At 40.9% G+C, this 20,579-nt stretch overlaps 1 protein-coding gene across 9 annotated transcripts in view; it reads left to right on the top strand.

Annotated features, from left to right (window-relative positions):
• Positions 1–20,579, top strand: part of FAT3 (FAT atypical cadherin 3) — a 398,878-nt gene that overhangs the window by 45,941 nt on the left and 332,358 nt on the right. For 4 of the 9 annotated variants that reach the window (XM_068181539.1, XM_068181536.1, XM_068181537.1 and 1 more), the window contains exon 1: positions 17,965–18,799. The exons of 1 other annotated variant lie outside the window; for it this stretch is intronic. The gene's annotated coding sequence lies outside the window, so the exon portion shown is untranslated. Of the gene's footprint in view, positions 1–17,953; positions 18,800–20,579 lie in introns of those variants that run through there. 4 more of the 9 variants (XM_068181538.1, XM_068181535.1, XR_010996349.1 and 1 more) reach the window with 3 other exon arrangements.

Genomic DNA, 20,579 nt, shown 5'->3' with positions numbered 1-20,579 from the left:
CTGCAGAGGCTCAGGGCAAACTCATTTCACATTAGCCTAAAACAGCATGCCAGATGAAGTATTGTGAAACCCTTATTTTAGCTATTTGCTTCTGTGTCTTTGAGACAAGGTGATCATGAAGGTAAACCCTCTTCCTTTTTTTTTTTTTTTTCCCAGTACAGTGCTGTTATGATTTAAAAAACACCCCCAAAAACTTAAAATAAACTTCCGAAGTGCCTATCACTATGTAAGGATAAAAAATGTTTCTCGTTGTTAAAATAGGCATTTTGAGAGTACCATCAGGGCATTTTGGAGAATAGAAGTGTTTTATTTTTAATGAGAAGAAGTAAAGAATAAAAAATGGTAGCCTTGGAGAATTGCAGATCAAAGGTTTCTTCATTGTAAAACAAATGAAAGGTTTCAGTCCTAGAAGTGATGAATAAATTGATAAATTTTTAATAAGAACAGCCTATAAATGGTAATTTAATTCTTTGGGGGAGAGAATCATTTAAGCACTGTTTAAAAGTCCAGATTTTTTTCCTGTGGAGATTATAATGTTAACTGAGGGGAGGACTGGGAGAGTGTAGCCAGGGCTGTTGTGCTCAGCCGCAGTGGTTGCGTCCTTCCCAGTGGTGGGAGGCGGGAGATGGATGCCTGTGTGCTTCTTGCAGAAGCTTGGTTGTGCCCTTTTCCTTTTCCCATGTGCCTCTGGGGACTTCAGCCTTGTGGGGGGAAAGTGGAATGCCTGAAGTAAAAGTTCAGACTTACCAATGTGCCCATGCTTGCAGCCCCACTTTGCTTTGGCTTTGCAAGAAGCAGAGCCCAGGGGGGAAATGATAGGGACCGAGTGTCCTCTGCCCCAGGCCACCCCTCTGCTCAGTGCCAGGGATTCATGGGGATGTGGGATTGAAAATGGGCCCTCATGGAAGGAGTAGATTGCCTGGGGTGCTGGTGCAGAGTGGTCTCAGGCAGCACGGGGCAGTCAGGATGGGAAGGACAGTGCTGGGAGAGGAGAACCATGGCCTTTGTTGGGTAAAGCAAGCATTATGAAGTGTAGAGAAGGGGCATTTAATGGCATTTGCCTAGGGCAGCTCACTGCTACCAGACTGACAGGCTGATGCTGTCAGTGTGCCAAATTTGCATAATAGCACCGCTAATAAAGGCCTTGAGGTCTCTGCTGATTGCTTCTCCATTGCCCACTGCACACAGCCCTTGCATTGGGCTCATCCTTCTCTCTGTAGCTGTGACCCACTTTTCACTTTCTGAACCCAATTTTATTTGTCATTTGTGCAGTAGCCTAGCCCAGCTCTACGAGGAAACCCTGTCAGCTCCTATATGGCGTTCCTGCATGGCCAGTGGCTGGGACCACGACTCCCTGCTATGTCCCTGCCTGGGCCATGCCCTGGCATGTCTGAGCTGCCAGTTTCCCCGTCTGAGTCTTCCAGTGATGCTGTCACACTCACGAACTTTTTCCCCTTCCTTCTCTTGGCAGCGTTTTGAGAGTTAAGATAAAGAAAAACAGAAGAAAAAGGGAAATATTTGCCTCTTGCTTGACATTAATTCCCTGATTCTAATTTTCATTCATGTTTCCATCCCCTGCCAGTTCTGTCCACTCGCTTTTGTGTCACACCTTTCCCAAGCCTGGTGGATGAAGAAGCTCCAGCACAGCCTTTGCGCGTGGAGATTGACTCGCTTCACAGACCGGCTGGCCGAGCCATGCCTCATGCCCCTGGCTATCTGCTATTTTGGAGAGACAAATGTGCTACTGCTTGCGCTAGTGATTGAATTCTGACTTCTTTCTGACTCCTTAGACCAGTGCAGGAAACAAAATTAGTTGTATTTGCAACTAAGAGAACAGAACTATTCAGAACAGAATCTGATTTGCAAGTGGTTGTGCCTCATCACAGCTGAATATCTTTGATACTTTCAACAAAATAAAAAGCATAAATTGCCCACTTTGATATAAACAAAAATATTTGCTAAGAAAAGCTATTGTTTTTGACAAATGTTGCATTCTCGTTTCAGTTTATACTGAAGTGGCTTAGAAGGCATGATGGGACTTATTAGTCATGGGCATAATTTTTTGGTCAGCTTTCGGCTTACAGGGAGTCACGAATGTATGTGTGCATTTGTATGTGTGCATTCAGACCTTTGCTGTATCACTGGATTCCTGATGATATGCCTAAGCTCTAACAGCTGGCCACAGTGGTAGAAAGCTCCAAACTGAGAAGCAGGGTTGAGCTTTCCAACTTTAACCCTGTGGGGACTGCAGGTGGGCAGTGTTAATACTATGAGAAATTTTAAGAGTTTTATTTGTGGCTTAAATATGTGGCTTAAATGCAGCACTGCCCCCCACCCCCCCTTGCACCCTTTCCCCAGCCCAGATAATGAAAGGTGCACCTATAAGGTTTCATAATTTAATTTCTTAGCTTGTATCAGCTTCAGGTGGTAAGTGGGTAATTCAGCGTTATCATTAAGAGCATAACTGAAGTTGATTCCACTGTGCTGACCACAATTTTATTTTTCAGCCCTGAGGTTTGACCAAATGTTTATTTCAGGTGGATTCTCTCATCCCTTTTAAGTACTCTTTCAGCTTTACTTCATATGGCTGTTCCAACTGGTTGTTGTTAGGCTGAAATCAAACCTGAATCTTGAAGAAGGTGGAAAAATAATGTCTGGAAGTTGCACTGGTACAAAAATGGTTCACCTTGGGAAATCCATATCTATATCTAGCTCCCTGTTCTCTTTAAGAGCTTATGGGTCTGATTCAGCCTCATGTTTGTTTTGCAGCATTGCTTTGGATAGAGCTGCTGCTGTTTTTTCACTGATGTGTGAGATCAGAGCATGCCTTGTGGAGTTTAACTCTTTGCACTCACAGCAATAAGCTTCTGAAATCTTTGTGAGCTCATTTTCAGCTAAGTGATATTTTCTGCTCCTGTTTTTCCCCTGCCTCTTTATCAGGGCAGCAGAGGGAACTTGAACCTCTGGAGAGATGGCAGTGAATGCTCAGGAGCCCAGACTTGTCAGTGTAGCCTTTTTATCAAACAGGCTTGTATGAATCCACACATTTATGCAAATTTCATCCAGTTTTGACCCAGTGAAAGGTTTTGCTTCAGCAGAGAAATAAACCCTTTAAATCTCATCAGCTTGGATGTTTTAACAGTGCTAATGCACACAAACCTGTAAGCTGTATTGAGTCTTCCCACAGTTCCCTCCTCTCCCAGAAAGCTGGCTGAGAGAATTGCACAGAGTAAACCAGCACAGTGAAAATGCAGAGTTTCTACAATGTGAGGATGTTACTATCTTGAGTATATTTTAACTGGACACTTCCCTGCGCCACCCCCCCCCCCCCCCCAACTTTTTATTATTTTTTAACATCTGTGTTCTAAAGGAAGACTGAAAAGTTTCTTTGTCTGGCAGCATAGAAATACCTGGATTCAGGTGATTATGAATTTAATTTACTGGCCCTTAAATACTTGCCTTCGCTAACACTGCACTCTAGTGACTTGCACCATTGTGTTTGCTGTGTTCTCTCTTATCTTTCAGATTTGTGTGCCCCTAGATATTGCTTGTTCAGCTGTTGCTGTTCAGCTTAGCTTTTCAAATTCTGGTTGCCTGTCCATGCTCCAGCCCTCTGCTCATAGCAGAAGTTGAAGTCCTGCAGTTTTTTTCTGTCCCTCTTACACCTGTCTGAGAGCTGTGAGTCTACCTGTGCTGAATGTGTGGTATTGATGGCAAAACTGCTAACGCCACTTAATTCCAACTTTGGCAGTGATGGAGAAGTAATAATTGAAGAATTACACAGTGAGTGCTGGACAGAGCATCATTTAGTGATGTGAAATGCATTTCTGACTTGGCTGGAAGAGGCTTTCATTACTAGCTCTCGTACATTTGCAAAGGGCTGCGTGGTTTGTTAGCTTTCTTGTGGTATTGGTTTTGAATAACTTTACATGAGTTTAAAGCTTAGGAATTGGAGAGAATATAAAGGGAAATAAAGGAAATGTGACAGTCAATCAGATAGCATATGGAATTAAAGATTGACAGGAAAAGAGGTCATAGCCATCAACACTATTACAGCAATGTGCAGAGATAAATCCAGAATCCCTGTTGCAAAACTGTTCCTTTAATTGGAAAATGGAGAATTTCTTGGCACAGTACTTGAAGTGTTGGAAGTATAAGGTATGTAAAAAGAAATGGTATTTTTCTTTTTTATACACTCTTCTGTGGGCTAGCAAATGTGAAATATGATTACTTATGGCTTCTGTTCATTTAAAAGGCCACTTTATTACCACTTTTATGGCTTAAGTTTCCAAAATTAAATTCTTTATTTGTATAGCTGAGACTAGATTAAATTTGATATTCATCCTTAACACAATTGATAAATTTGGATCTTTGTTCTTAATAGTCAAAGAATCACAGACTGACTGAGGTGGGAAGGCACCTCTGAAGGCTGTCTAGGGTGAGCTTCTGCTCAGAGCAGGGCGAGTGAGAGCAGGTTGCTCACAGCCATGAGCAGTTGAACTCGGAACATTTGCATAGAGGGAGACTTCATAATCTCTCTGGGTAACCTGTGCCAGTGCCTGACCTTTCCCACCTCATGGTGGAAAAGTTATTGTGTGGTTTTCTCTTACATTTAAAAAGAGTTTCCCGTATTTCAATTTGTTCCCATTGCATCTTGGCCATAATTATATTCCTTATGCAAATAATTTGTATTCAGCATTTTGTTAAATTATATTGGCTCATTCATCCTTGTAATTTCCTGAAAAAATTAGAATTATTTTTTTCATAGGGAATGTGGCTGAATCAGGACAAAAATATTTTTTTTCAGAAATCAAAATGGGAAGTTAGATCTTAAAAAACTAGTGTATATCATTGAATAAGAACTCTCACCACTTTCTGCCTGCCTCCCCCCCAACCCTTTATATATGAGAGGGTTGTTGATCCCCCACCACCCCATTAAGGGTTATATTTATGAGAAAATAATATTTTATGAGATCTTTATTATAAATTGCCTCTTCTGTGGATGTATTATGTCATAAAATTTATTAGATACAATATCAGATTTCTGATTTTTTAGAAGTGTCATAAAAAATAAAACTTCTGTGGGGAAAAAAGAAAGGCAGTAACAACAGTAAGATCTGAAGCTTCTTTCCCCACTTTCCTCTTCCTTAATTAACTTAAAATTGCACTGGACAATCCTTAAGTAATGTGGAAAAGTGGTATTAATAGATGGAAATTATTAAGAAACTTTCAACTGTCCTCTGGGAGTATGCCTTAATGCTTCTGTGTTCTTAAGGCTGCCAAAAATATCCCCAGTAATTCTCAAACTCTTTTGGCAGATGAAGGCAGAATGACTGGTTTTACAACAATGAGGGTCAGATGGTGGCAGATCTATCATACACTTTTCTATATTAAGAAATACGTACACTGGGAAATAAGCCGTGATCATACGTTCCTTCTCTTTCCATCAGTTTGTTGCTAGCAAGTTACTGTTAGCATTCGCGTCTGTGAACAATGGAAGATAGTAAGAGTTCAAATCAGTCGTGCTCTACGTGCTTTTTTATTTCAAGTATTCTTATTGTGGTTTCACTGTTATTTCAGGGAAAGGAAAAAAGTTCAGTTTTCTCTTTCACCTAATATTGGGAAACTGTCAGACACACTTTGATACTTCCGTGGCTTGAAACAGCGGTGACCACAAAGAAAAATACACCTTTTCTGCTATGTCTTTGTATTTTCCAGTGAGAGGTGAGCTTATACTGCTGGCAAGAGAGACTGCCTTTGTTCTGCTAATATGCATCATGCTAGCTGTGGATGAGTCTTGGGAAACAAAAGCATTTAATTTTCTATCCTAACCAAGTGATCTTGTGAGAAACTACAGCTAACACCACAAAGCATTTCTGCTGCATTTGCAGGAACAGCATCTGCCTGTTTCTTTTGAGGAATTCTTACACCTTTCTTTGTCATTTTTGTTTTCCTAAGGGTTTTGCTCTTAGAAGTTACTCTTACATTTTTCATGTAGTTATCTTCAAGCAGTTTTCCAGTCCACCAGACGGACTTGTAAAGTTGCTTCTGCATAAGCTTCAAGTAAGCCTGATACATGCCTGTAAAATTGTAATTCCATTCATGCTGAAAACACAAAACCTTCTCTTGTCAGGGTGTGCACTCAGTCTTGCTGGTGGTTGCTACCATCACAGTGATTTGAGTCATCTCCTATTTGGGTATGTAGTTTCACCAGCTAAACTGGACAGTAGTATCTGCATCCAATCTTAAATCAGGATGACCCTTATTTTCCTTCATTGCCTTGAGTCAGACTCCATGTCCAGTCAGGCATTCTCTAGTCAAAGATAAATGAATTGGCTCAGATCTGAAAACTGACTGAGGAGTCATACTAGTCTCAGTTCCTTTAGGTAGTTTGTTCCACAGCTACAATTCAAAGCTTGACTTTTGGCCTATCCGTCTTGTTTACTGGTCTACATGCAAAATAATAAAAGGATTAAAAAATTCCATTTCCTTTAGTTGGATCTTTTTAATATAAGCTATAATTACTTTCCTCTGTTATAAAGAACCCAGGTCTGGATTCAGGAAACAGGGATGCTGTGAGAGCCCAGAAGGCTGATGGTTTGTTATAATTATTCAGGAGTCTGTTGATGGGAATTCCTGCCCTAGCGTTCCCAGCATCTGGCCTGTGTCAGGCTGAGAGGGAAGCTCGATTCGTTTTTTTATTTTTTTTATTTTTTTCCTTCTGATCCAGAGGATAGCCGCAGGAGGATACCTCCCTGGCTCCCAGCCAGACCCCGGAGCGGTGCTGCTTTCCTCTCAGTTTCCCCACGCGGTTTGTGCCTTCGCTCTGCCATCTCCTTAGCAACTCGGAGCACACCAGCACACACAACCACACAGCCCCTGGGAGCTGCAACTCTATTTGTAGGCAGCCGAGCCCGGATGAAAATTTCCAGAATGATCTGCTAAGGCCTCTACGGGCACAAAAAACTTACGGGTCTGCTAAAGGATCTGGCTTGGCACCGTATCTCAGAGTCCTGCCCTTTGCAGGATGCTCAACCTTTGCAGTAAAACACACTCACTCTGATATAGAACAAGGATTTGCTGTTTACATAGCTGCTTATTAGCATTTCAGGAATCGTGTTCTCTGCAACCCAGGTTAGTAAGTGAAATGCAGGTGCAAAAACAACAGCCTGGGGTAATATCATGTTGTAAAAAAGTCTCAAGGATGATGCCATGTCTATGATGCTTTGGGTTTTTTTATTTCAGGGATATGACTTAGGGAAATCTTAGAAAACAGAAGAGGAAAATATTTTTCTGAGCTTTGTGGTTAGGTTTTTTTTTTTTTTTTTTAATTATGTTTCTTCAGGCTGAATTCTACATCAAAACCAAGATATAATCACTGGTTATATTGCTTACTGTTGTTGTGCAAAGGTTTATTGATTCAAGCGTTTCCCTTAGTCATGTGGCTCAGAAATTAAGTAAAGAATGTGTGGTGGTGCTAAGAATGACTCCAAGTATTAAAGAAATAAATGATAATCCATTAAAATGGGTTTGTTGATGACCTTGAGTAGCACACATGTTTTCATGAACTTTTCATGTATACTGAGATGAAATTGTGACACGCCCGTAAAAGAATTTAGTATTTATTGGGAGAGAATACCTTTTAAGTGAAATCTGATGAGTTTTTGGAGATCCTGAAGTTACTATATATCTGGTTGTATGACAACTTTGTACTTTTTTATCTGGTCAAAATCGTAATTAAAAATTCCATGAGGTAGTGAGTTTTTTCTTTTCTTTAATTCTTGTATCTGGACCTCATATAACAGTATAGGATAATTTTGTGTCCTGATCCTAGGGCATTCCTCCCAGATTTCCCTCATAACCTGCATTCCCTGCAAAGGACCTCTAATGGGAATAGCCTTGGAGGAAATGTCACTCCACTTTTGAAATACTCTTTGATGTCTCAAAGTCATTACTGGAATTGTTCTCCTGGACACCATGGTGAGAAGATAATGCCTGTCTTAGACTGGAATAGCAAGGAAAGTCCAAAGCAACATTTCACCTACTCCATTTGGTAGGAAAATAGGAATTACGTGCTTTTGTGTGTGCTTCTACATGCAAGGATAACATGGTGAGGTGAAGACATGCACTGTATAGGCAGGCTGATTGACAGCCCAGCTGGTGCAGATCAGTAATTGGAAATTCATTGCACATAAATCTTCTAATACTTACCATGAGACATAGGAAGGAGAATATCTGAGCTCTGAAGGAGTTAACTCTTTCAGGGCCATCTCTGAAGATATTCAGCATTCCAAGTAGCAAGACTGTTCAAGTATTTCTCTTTAAATCCTTCATTTCTTGTTGTAGCAAGAAGAGTGCTGGTGGAGGAAAATTCCACCACCATGTGCTTCAATCTATAGCATTTAGGTGAACAGCCTTAAATATTTAATATTTATTTCTTTTACAAGTGCAGCTAAAGATTGTCTTAGAAAAATCATCTTCGTATTTTGTGGTGAACACATTTTTGCCTCTACAAAATGCATCTTGCACATGTTGCCTGCCAATTTCATGTCTGATTTACCTGATTTGTGTCTCCACATTGGTGGGCTTATTGTATGTTTGTCCATGTGCCAGCAGACTCTGCAACTGTATTTTAAGAGGTCTGTTCATGTCTAAATATTTATATTCTATTCCATGAGGCTGAGACTGATTGTATGTGCTAGCAACTTCATCCCTGCCCCCCCGCTTCTTCCCCCAGTCCAAGTGTGTGGTTTTGGTACGTTTTCCTTCTCACTTGATTTCAACACTCTGGTGATTTCCACAATACAGTTTTGAATGTATAATGGGTTTCTGGTGACCACATTTTTTCTCATTTGTGTTGGACTGCCTCTTCTGTTACACACATATTTGTCTCTTCATTAATGTCAATGTGAATTACAGATGAGAGGCTAAGTGTGGATAAATTAGTAACTACACGAAACGGAAGGCAGCATTTAACTTTGTGAATTATTTGTGTGGGCACAGGACAGCTAATGAATACCTGAGGATCTGAACAAAACAGGCCATGCCAGTGTGCAGGGCTCCGCTGACAGCGCAGTTCACGGTGTGGTGGCTGTGGGAGATGGAGGGCTCTATTGGGGGGGGTCAGTGCAACTCTGCTGGGTTCTAAGGTCCACTCTTTTGGCAAGTGCTTCTGGGCAGGTGGAAGTGCTGGTTGTGGTTTTGGAGCCAAAAGTCATGCTTGCCTGTAAGGAACAGTTGTCTGTGTACAGTAAATAGAAGACTGAATAGTTTGCATCTCAGTCCATAATGTATTGAGGCTGCTTTTGACCCTTAAAATGGTGTAAAACAGTCCAGAATGGTGTTTCTTGCTGGAAAAATACAGCACTTGGATGAAAGCTTTCCTTTAAGATGGGCCATGTTCTCTGCTTCACTGCCTGTGGTAACATTTTATTCATTTATGTCAGGAGAAAACCTTTTGTCTTCAGTTGAACAACTTCTGCTTTGCTTGCGGTGCCCTGCAGAAACATTACAAGAGGTTTCCTTAAAGGGAAGCACTTGGCTATTTTCTAAGCTCACTTTCAAAGTACTCTGAATTAATTATAAATGAGTAAAGCTGTCTGGGTCTTGATTACACAATTGCCTATCCTGGATTCCCTCTAATGAAATGTAAGCTGGTCCAATCGCAGTAAAATGGGAGGTACCTTCTCTCCCTCCCTGTCTTATGATCTGAGCTATTCTCAGATCTACTGTTCTGATTTTTTTTTTAGGCTGCAATTCTGCCAGCCTTACATTTCCTCCCCTCTCTCCTTGCTACCTTATTTTTATTAGTCTTTTCTTTTGGCTGCACTTAGGCCCATACCCTGTAATAATTTCCATTGAAAGTAGTTAACATGCAGTGATACAGTGCCTTTTTGCACTGAACTAGCACAATGCATTTTATTTATTTAAAGGATTCTAAGTGCCTATAGTGTCTGAGTGTTTGACAAACACATAAAAATACACAGAAGTCAAGCACTTAGCTGCCCCAAGAGGATGGGTTTCCCTCTGTGTCTGCCAGGAACATCCATAGACCCTATTTTTCATGTACCATGTAGCTTAGTAACAATTAAAAAAAAAAAGTCTTTGCTTTCTTTGTGGTGAACCCTGACCTGTTGTCTCCATTGTTTGCCACAACCTGACCTCAAAGGTTATGCTGTATTTTATCCCATTTCTCTTATTCTGCCCTCATTTTTTTCTAGTGCTGAATATTATGGTCTGCAGTTCTGACTTTTGTCACATTTTAACTTGGTTTACCACCTTCAAATGGGGTGGGAGATTGCTCAGTGACAGTGACATGGATGTCCTTTGCTCTGACATTTTTATTCTGTGTAAAATATCAGAACTTAAGGAGCTATGAAGTCTTGGTTTTGGCTGTAATTACAGTGTATAAGCTAAAGATCCCAGCCTAAGTTTTGGAGTGGAGGTCATTGAGCCCTAGCCCAATTGAATCATGGCACACATGGTGGAGATGGTGCTGCTCTGTCTTCTTCTCATTGAGTCTCTTGGCCTGGATGTCCAGCACTGCTCTTGACCTTTCTGCTTGTTGAGGAAGGATGAGTTCAAAATGAGTTAGGAAAGTGGCAACCAGGGCAACATAAATTTATTCACCCCTGCTCCTCTCCCCTGTTCTATGTGTTTGTTTAGGGAGTTGAAAACAGGCTATGAAAATGGATGAAGCTGTGAATTTTCTTCTCATGACAATACTGTAGAATCTAAGGAAAATGGATTCTTCTGGGCTTTGTTTTCTCATCTTTGCTGGAGATAGTAAACCAAGAGTTCAGAGGTCCTCCTGAGTCTGGCTGAGGTTTGCCTCGAAAAGTAGACTGTACCTGCCTTTGGGATTCATGTTGATGAATGCCGTTTAGTCCCAGAATTACCAGAGGGCTGATACATACGTATTACTATGCCAGACTTGGAGTCATGTACATTGAAACTAAGTTGAAAGAGGAAACCTGAACCTTTATTATTTTATCTTTTTACTGGGATGTAAATCCCAATCCACCAAAGTTAGACCATCCCAGCTGCCTTTTTCTTACAGGGTGCTGCATTTTTTCATCTGCTCACTTCCAGCTCCCTTTGCCAGGACCTCTAGCCCTGAAGCTGCTTTTGTGGAGTTTCCACAACCTTCAGGACTCATTCCCACAGCTGGTGCTTGGGTTTGATAAAGGCATCAGCCCTGAGAGTTTTAACCTTCAGCAACCATAGCAACTAGCCTTGTAGCCTTTGAAGAAGCAGTCCTGAGCGCAAGTCACTCTAAAGACCCATGCACTTTGCTTCAGAAGACCTCCCCTAAATGGATGGATATTGTGACTTGATGACTTTTAGGTAATAGGGCAGAACTTGTAGAACATTTGTTCTGAGAATGACAGAAACTGTCAAAATTATAAGACAATAACACTAATGCAGCCTCTCCTAATAATGGACACATCAGTCTGGCTGTGCTGGAAACCTGTTAGAAATGGATGGGTTTTTTTCAGAATGATATCTCTATTTTCTCTTTCTTACTCTCTAAATGGTAACTGAGACCTATACAGGCAAACCATAAAATACGAAGCATTTCTGGGGGAGGGTGGCCAGGGGAAGAGGAGAAAGGAGTGGGAAAGAGCTTTGGTGAGAAAAGCTTTACCAAACCAGTGGAGAAACATCAGAGGAGATAATCGTCTTTTTACTTATTAATCTGGAACTAACATGCATGAGCTCCAGCTTGACCTTCAGGGATGTCCATCAAATGGGAGGGTGAACTCAGTAATCACCTCATCCTCGTGTGACTGGAGATCCTCCACAAGTTGTATCTTTCCATAATCTTCCCAGGAGACTGTCAGAGGAGGTGTCCACATATAACTAGGAGTGGTTTTGACTACTCTGATGCAACGCATATCCTGAAAATATGCTGATGAAGGTTTTGACTGCTTGACCACAGTGACAGGATGGTGGTGGTGGGATGTGCCAATATACTTCATGTTCTCTTGAGCTGGCTTGCAAAAGGTGCTTAGAAAAGTTGCTGCTAAAATAAAACTGGAGGAGTAGAGGATGCAAGCTTGCAGTGAGTGGGAGACAGATATCCTAGGCGTTTGAGATCTCTTGCCAAATTTATCCATCTCTTTTCCCACATTCTCTCTCCATTTCTGAGGAATGATGCTTAGCAGTTACTTTCTGTCTTCGAAGATAATAGACGTGAGCATCTGTGATGTGGCAGAGTTTTTCATTTTAACTGTTATTAGCATGTGTTGGAGATACATATTCAAGCAAAGCGACACTTAAAATGTATTCCATGTTGTATGCCAATATCCTATAGAAAGGCCTATGTATCAGTAACCAAAATTAGCAGTGGAGCCATACTACCATATAATCTTCTCAGTGAAATCACAGACCACTACATAGCAATTTTGTTAGGTACTTGTAATGCTCTTAAACATACTTATTTTCCCTTCGCACTGTCCCATGAAGTTCCTTCTTCAGTAGACTTTGGCTGGCATGTCTTAACCATCACTACAGGCTCTTCTGGCTCTGTTAAGATACAAGTCTCTCTCTGCTTTTGAGCCAGCTCCGTCCCTAAGCTGCCAAGCTGTAGCAGTGGGGGAAGGTTTCCTTGCTGCAGAGAAGGAACCAAAGCGTGGTAACTCAGTCTGAATTGGGAGAAGCGATCGGAGGTGTTGTACAGAAAAACTGCTTGAGAAGAGCTCTGTCCTGTGTTCATGCTCAGAGTGAGCATGGTATAGGGATAGGGATGAGACATACATCATGGAACCCTAAACACCTGGTAGGATCGACTGCATCAAGCTGGCAGCAGCATCAGCCCAGGCCGATGCAGTTGGGCAGGCAGATGCCCCAGGAGCTCTACTGCACTACCTGTAGCTGCCTTAGGACCAACCAAGCACTTACAGCTGAATAGTATGTTACCCATCATCCAATGTTATTTTCAATTTTGTTCTCATTTCACTTCATTCTAGAAGGATCTCCATCTTCCCCAGTAAATTACAGATCTTTCTAATGCTACAGTCAGAAGCATGAGAAATGTGCCAGCTGCTTTAACCAAGCTTGCCTGAGTGGCTGTGTCTGCCATAAAGCCACAGTAACAGATGCTTTATCGTGGTATGGTCAGTGGTCAGAGCTCCTTGGACCCTGATTAGATTTATGTGGTCTGTGCTGATACTTGTAGAGTCACTGCTGTGAACAGCTATTCAATGCTGTTCAGTCTTGTTTAAAATTAGGTTAGGTTTGCTTCTCTGTGCTGTAGTTGGATTTTGGGTACAGTGTCATTTACCACCCCGCTCATGCAGAGTGAGAGCATCTCTGGGGGAAATAGTAAGAAATAACTATTGTTTTCTAAGTTTGTGTTCTATCATATTTTGTAGGACCTTTCTCAGAAGGGTATGTTTTGCAGACCTGCTGAAAAAGAACTTTAAAATGTGAAAATAAGAGCTAATCAAGGCTGTTTGGTCACTTGAAATAAAGTGCCTTTAGAGAGTTTGTTAGCATCATGAGGATGTAAACAAGAGTTCCCAATTCCCAGTTCACCAAAGTATGGTTGATCTGACATAGAGTACAGTGAGCCCCTCATGCCTAGCTGGGAAGTAGGAACACCTTCTGAAGAGTTGGGGCATGGGAGGGATGCGATGGGCACTGCAGCTCCGTTTGGGATCGTTGGACCTCTGCGGTGGATGCCGTTGGGGGGGTAATCACCCAGCCCCACAGACTGGCAGCTGCACATTACTGAAACCCAATTTTCAAATAGGAAATTGGCCTTTTATCTTTGGTACTTGCTACATAATGGTCCAGAGCATTAGTCAGCTGAACCTTACCATGGTTTACTGCCTGGTTGTAAATTGTAATTGGCTGACTAACCTTCTCTGATGTTAAGTGCCTTAAAAGGTTGTTTTTCCTTTGTTTTAGTTGAGGTTTAGTTTCTGGCTTTATGTGTTCTCTCTGTTTATTCTGATACTAAAATGTAATTAGAAATTAAAAAGAACAAAGCAAACTTACAACCCTACTGATGTACATTAACATGAATCATCATCTCTTGAAAGTGTGTTTAATCCAGAGCTCTGCAACCTGATATACTTCCCCTTCACTTGGTAAATATTTAAAATATCTGCAGACATTTTTTCACATTCTTGAGCAAAGACCACATAAACCACGTGTTCAGTCTTGTTTCTGAGTATTGATGTTATGAAGCTGAGGTGTGTTAAATGTTTTCTCTTCTTTTGTAATTTCTAGTATCTATTGTACTATTATGAAAACAGATACAAAGAAGGAGAGAAAAGCTAACCAATTTATTTCCCTTTTAATAATCAAAATGACTATATTTGAAAGAAAATGTAAGCAACTTTAAATAGTGCCAAAGGCTGTAGTCTTTGAGAACAGTTGAATTGAGAGGTTTATATAATGAACAGAGTTGATGATGCCTGTAATAAAGTGGATTAGCTGATAGAAATTCTGTTACACCATTTATTTTTATTTAGCTAAACTTCCATGTTTGCAATTTCAATCTTGCGTGCTTGGGAATACCCAGATCGATTGTGGTTGTCCAAAAAGAGGGCACATTTTGGTTGTCCAAAATGCTGGCACTTTCCAATGTAGTTTCCAAAGGAGAGAAGAGAAAAATTTTCATAGCTTTTCCTCTGTATCACACAGTATTGCCCCCTTAGCAATCATTAGTTCCTGCCCTCAGGCAGTAATACTGACTTCTTTCTCTTTTGCTAGCAACTCTTTCTTCTTCTAAATACTTTTAGGCTAAATATGTCCTGTTCTGTGGATTCTGTTTGAGTGATTATCAGGGCCCCATGTCTGATGGTGGTAGCAGTGGTGGCTGTGTGTGGGGTGATGCTGATCTGCAAAGGCTGTTCCTGTCAGGTGGGGTGTGCAGAGGCTCTCCGGGGCAAACGAGGCAGCACAGGCAGCTCACCAGGATGTCTGTGCATGTTAGATTCTTTTTAGAAGCCTCTTGCCCAAGTCAGGACCGCAGTACATCCCTCTTTCCCTGCCTCCAGCAATAGAAGGGCTTGTTTTGTTGACAGCGAGGGACTGGGACCTTCACTCTGGCATTCAAGATTTTTACTTTAAGACGTCATTGACCAATAACTTGGTCTGATCCTGCATACTGGCTTATTTTGAGAAATGTCCTCTATCCTTTTTTCTTCATACATAACAGGTGTCCATTTACTGAATTCCCCACTGGCTTGAAATATCCTACTAAACAGGGACTGTAATTCTAATTGTCAAACAGTCTTTAAATTATTTTGTAGTAAAATAGTGTGGATTTTTATTTGGAATAAAACTTGAGAGTGAATGCACATGTAGAATTTTTAAGGAGCACAGGTGTTCCTCTAATACCATGAATAGTGCTTTGATTCAAACTTGAGTGGTCTAGAATGGTATTGGTATTTTTTTAAGGAACAAAGCTTTACTTTAAAAATATGTCAATTTCAGTTGATTGCATATGAAAGAAGAACAGTCTTTGCAAGTAAGGGACATGAAAAGCCTGGAATCAGTTTCCTGCTATTCTCCAACACGTTTTGTATCTCCTTGGGGAGGCAATTTAGGCTTTCAGTCATCAAATCATCATCTCCAAAACAGGGATAATAAAGACATTCTTAGTGCCAGGGAGTGTTGAGATGACAGACCAACTGATGGATCATTTATGGGTTCCAAGAGCCCTTATGTTCCCCTGTGTGGCTGTAAACCCCAACCTTTCCCAAAATGCAGCTACCCAATGGGTCTCCATAGCCAGTGTAGATTCAGTGCATTATATCCTTACTAAAGTGGTTTTTTGTGTAAGCAATTTGATTGCCAGGGTGAGTGATTGTATGTGTTCCTTCACTCTGATGTTGTCCCAAAGCAATTGCAAAGTGATTTGATCCCCTTGCTGAGAGAAGTGTTGTGTACAAGGTTTAGGCCACTTTCAGGAGGACTTTAGCCAATTAGCATTGCCCCCTAATTCATGGTAGGGGACTGAAAGAGAAATGTCATTTTGCCGACTCTCACTATCAGGTTGATATTATCAGTGATCTTTATCACATTTCAAATCCAGTTTGCCATGCTGTGGTGCTGGATTAGTAACAACTGTGAAGCATGATCTACATGATGTTCTACATAAATTCCTGTGATTTCCAGTGAAGGTTTTATATTTTCCTCTCTTTCAAATTGTCACCCGGTGTTGTACTGCTTAGCGCCTGTTATTCAGGGATACTTCTTCCTGGATCCTACTTCTTCCCTTCCCTTTGCTCAAAAAAAAACCCCATGTCAGCTAAAGGATACTTGTGAAGTGCAGCATCTTCACCACAAATACAGGTGCAAGTACAGGAATTACCATAGCTCAAGAAACATGCCTTCCTGTCTATAAGCAGTATAGCTGCACTCTTTTGGATCTTCCCATGTAAATAAACTTTTGCTTTGTGATATTTCTTGCAATAGTTGACCACTTCTTGGGATTTCTGCGTGCCCCACGTTTATCTAACTATGAAGGATGCTACTTGGCATCATAAAGAATTTTTGACAAATGGTGCGATACTTGGATCTACTCTTGTAGACACTAACAGAAATTTTTCCTGCTGCTGGGTTTTCCCCTCTGTTAGCTAGAGGGAGAATCATAACCTTAACAGTATTTATTTGGAGGCCTTTTGAGTTAATTAATTTAACTCTTCACTGCCTTTGATCGCATGGTTTTATGAGTATTTTTAATTGACCTTATTTGTATGGAAATGTAATCTAACATTAATTTAACAAGATGGATTCAAATCAGTGGTCAACCCAGCTGCTCAATCAAGGATATTGCTCAGTGCTATTTTTTGGGTTTAATTTAAAGATCATGGCCACCCCAGAAACAAAAAAGGAAAAGCAGCTACTGGTGCTGAAATCCTGTAATTGTAGGCAGTTTCACTGATGGATACTCTTAGCTTGGAATTGTACTGGCCACAGGAAATAAATACGGCTTTCTTTCCTTTCCACTGAGTTTTACAAATACAAATAGAAATATGGAAAGGGAATGGAGACCACTTAACCTGTGAATTTCAGTCCAGTTGGATTTAAGCAAACCATCCATTTATTCTTAGATTAATAGCTTGCAGGCAGACTCTATTAGTTGTGGACTGTATTGTATTAATTTGCAACTGCGAGAGTTAATGCTAGTAATTGCTTTTCCTCTATAGAGAGAGCCTGTAGTAGGTTGTTTTTACATGGCAATCTGTGATTGATAGATCAGGGAAAACAGGACCAAAGAAGGTTACTGCCTCCCAACAACTTCCCTCTTCAAATGAAAATAATTCGCAATTTGTAGGATGCCTTGCCACACGTGCTTCAGGAATGAAGCAGTAAACACACTAGGCTGCATTCCCTTAAAGCAGTGAACCTCTTACTGACTTTCTTTCACCAAACCAAACAAGTCGTGTTGTTGGGAGTCCATTGAAAGCAAGCGTGCTGGCGAAACAGTCCCCAGACCCCTTCAGCAAACTTCCTGTACGGTCAGGCAGCGGACCTGATGAAAGAGCCTGTTTGTGAACCTTTGGATTCCTTCCATTGATTTGTAAATCCACTTTATTAAAGTACTGCCGAAGCTAGTGAAATGAGCAGCCGAGGGCTCCCATCAAGTTCCTAACAAATTTCTGATGCAGCTTGGATCACTGGTACTTGCACATGCTTTTGAAATTGTTTTTTTTTCTGCTGCGTTGGATCGTTTCGAGACTGGGGGAGTAGAGATGTAGGAGGAAAAATGCAGTCTCCATCAGCCACACATTACATGGCTGCTTTATTTTTCAATGCTGCTAAAACTCCTCTTATTTAATATCGATCATACCAAGGAGCCAGCAAAGTACAGTGTTAATTGGGTCCACTGGAATTCTTGTCCCCTGGGAGAGAGAGCTTCCTAGGCAGGGAGGGCGGAGGGAAGGAGGGAGGGAGAGGAGGAGGGAGGTAGGCAGGGAGGAGGGGACCCACTGTGCGCAGCATAAAATGTAAGTGCACTAGACATCAAGGCTTCTGCTTGCATCGCTGGGAAGCAGTCGCGGCGGTTCCCACCCGCCCCCCTTTCAGAAATTAGCTAACTATTTTTGTTCTTTTTTTTTTTTTTTTTTTTTTTTTTCTTCAGTCTGGTAGTTATTCTTGAATTAACAGCTCCTTTCTTTTATTTTTCTATGCTTTTTCTTCCCCCCCCCCCCCCCAATTTGCGGAGGGCTTTTTTTTTATTTGAATTGTTTTCCTCTCCTGTCTGCAAAGCTGCAAAAGCTCTGCTTTGAAAACTGCTGCCCCAGAGTGCAGTTGCTTAGCTGTCCTGTCAGCATTGTTCTAATGCTCATTCCATATGTATGTCACATAGGAGCAGTACCCTCCTCCTCTCCCTTCCCCCCAACCATGCATTTGATTTTTTTCCCCTAAAGACCGTTTTTTTTTTTTTTCTTATTATTTTTCCAAAGGAGCTTGCAAACAGGGAAATTTAAACTGAATGTCTCTGTGCTGTGGTTACTTATATAGCCAAGACCACATTTCTCTTAGAAAAAGTGTTTGCTCTGTTCTTTCTTTTCCCTACTCTCTCTTTTTCTTCCCTATAAGCACAAAGGCTTTAAAAACTAAGATCTATAGTTCCTTTTGCCTTTTTTTTTTTTTTTTTTTGCGTTACCGTGACAGCATGTATCTCTGTTGCTGAAGAATGAAGCAGGCAGGCTGGAGGTTTTTTATGTTCAGTGCTTTTGGGACCACTAAAAAGAAGTCTGCAGAGAAATACGTACAGCAGCTGTGCCAACTGAGTTTCTCATGACTGTTATCTGTCACTTACTCTGACTAAAAGGTAAGGGGTTCTTTAGTATTTTTGTTAGTCTTTGTGCATTGTTTGTGGTGTCATTTGACATGTGCAACTCCATGGCTCAGGAGGGAGATGGGTTGTGAAGATTTTTGTGTTAAGGTATTATAGGTCACCCAAGCAAAGCTCTTTGCATCCAGAGGAGGAAAAAAGATCTTGTTTCTTGGAATTGTTTCCCTTTTAATCTCAAATGGTTTCTCCAGTTTAGCTTGCTACTGATTGAGACATAAAGCTGGGGCATTATCACTGCTGCTTATCTTTTCTAGTGCTCTTTCTCTACCTGGGGAGCACATGCATCCAGTTGGTGTGTGTGCGCAGATGTGGGGTAAGGCATAACCCTGGTGCATGGCAAATATTTGGCAACATGCATATTCTTCTCTGTAACTGTAACTAAATGTCTTCAAGCACCCTTCTCAAGGTAAGAATGCCTTAGTTCAGCACACTGCAGCTTATGCCTGTTTAAAATTATTACTTGGATTACAGTGCATACTGTGGAAAGTTATTAGTTTCCACAGAGACCATTTTAACTGGGGGGTATGTGTGCAGGAGTTCTGTTTTGTGCTTTCCATACTCTGCTAGTGGGGGAGTATGAAATGTTATTTTCTTCTTAATTCTTGGGAAGGGTGAAGTTTACACTGTCTGTTAGGCATAGCAAATGAAGTTATAGCTGAAATCGATTAAAGCTGTGGAGAAGCATAGCCTTACAAGGCTCTTCAACTTAGCCTGAGAGTTTATTAAAATATTTTTTTTCTCTGCAATGTATTATGCAGAATTGTAAGCAGGAAGGCATCTTCACCAAGAAGAATTAGCAGTGAATGATGCTGGACTAGATCATTATGTCGTTTATGTGTTAGAAACCTGTTTAATCCACAACCTTGGTGCGCACTGCTTTTTTTGTGCGTGTGTGCTGGATACATCTTTCAACAGCCTCTTAGTTCAAGAGGGCATTGTTTTCTAAAATGTGTTAATGTGTTTCTGCGTTGCAGGCAGGCAGAAGTGCTCTCTGTAACTGTCCCCTTAGCTGTGACACAGCCCATTGTTCGGCATTTTGGAAAGGGCTGATTTTAGGGCTTGGGTTTGCTTTCTTTCAGTTATTTGTGTTCTTACTTCTTAGCTGTTAGTTCTCTGCATGGAAAATGCATCTTAAGTGTGCTCATTTCTCATGCTTTGCAGTCAAAAGTGGCTGAGACAGTTGAGCAACCTGATTTAGTGGTGTCGCTTTACCAGGAATGTTGCATTGCTTATTTGAATAACCAGGAATGCCACTAAATATGTAATTACTTTGAAAACAGTCTAAAAATACAAAGTGTGAAGGAAGAGAGAAAAGTCCTGTCTGCAGGCATTCATTTCTTTCTGTACTGTGGCTGTTTATAAATGTTTTTTTTCAAAATCAGGTATTTTCTAACACATGCTTTGTGACTCTTATTTTCCCATTATTGTTGCATCATATCAGCACTGAGAAAACAGTCATTTAGATAACAGATTTTCATTGATATTCTTTTTATAATATAGAAAGCGGTATAAGAAGCAGTAATAAGTTAAATTGGCATCTGCTAATTATGCTGAATACAGATTGCGAGCTCTTCAAGTCGTCCCTTGCTTTAATGCTGTTAGCATATTTTAGCACTGGCAACCAAAGGAAAGAAACTGGAATGTTCCTGCTTGGGGGTTTTTTAGGAAAAAAAAAAAACAAAAAAAACCCAAAACTACTTGTGAAGACGTGTGAAGTTAATGTTTCTGTGCTGGTTGTGAGCAGTACATCATACAC

This window comes from Anomalospiza imberbis, chromosome 2, assembly GCF_031753505.1.
Source record: "Anomalospiza imberbis isolate Cuckoo-Finch-1a 21T00152 chromosome 2, ASM3175350v1, whole genome shotgun sequence".
Lineage (NCBI taxonomy): Eukaryota > Metazoa > Chordata > Aves > Passeriformes > Viduidae > Anomalospiza > Anomalospiza imberbis.
This window is presented reverse-complemented; position numbering and strand designations above follow the sequence as displayed.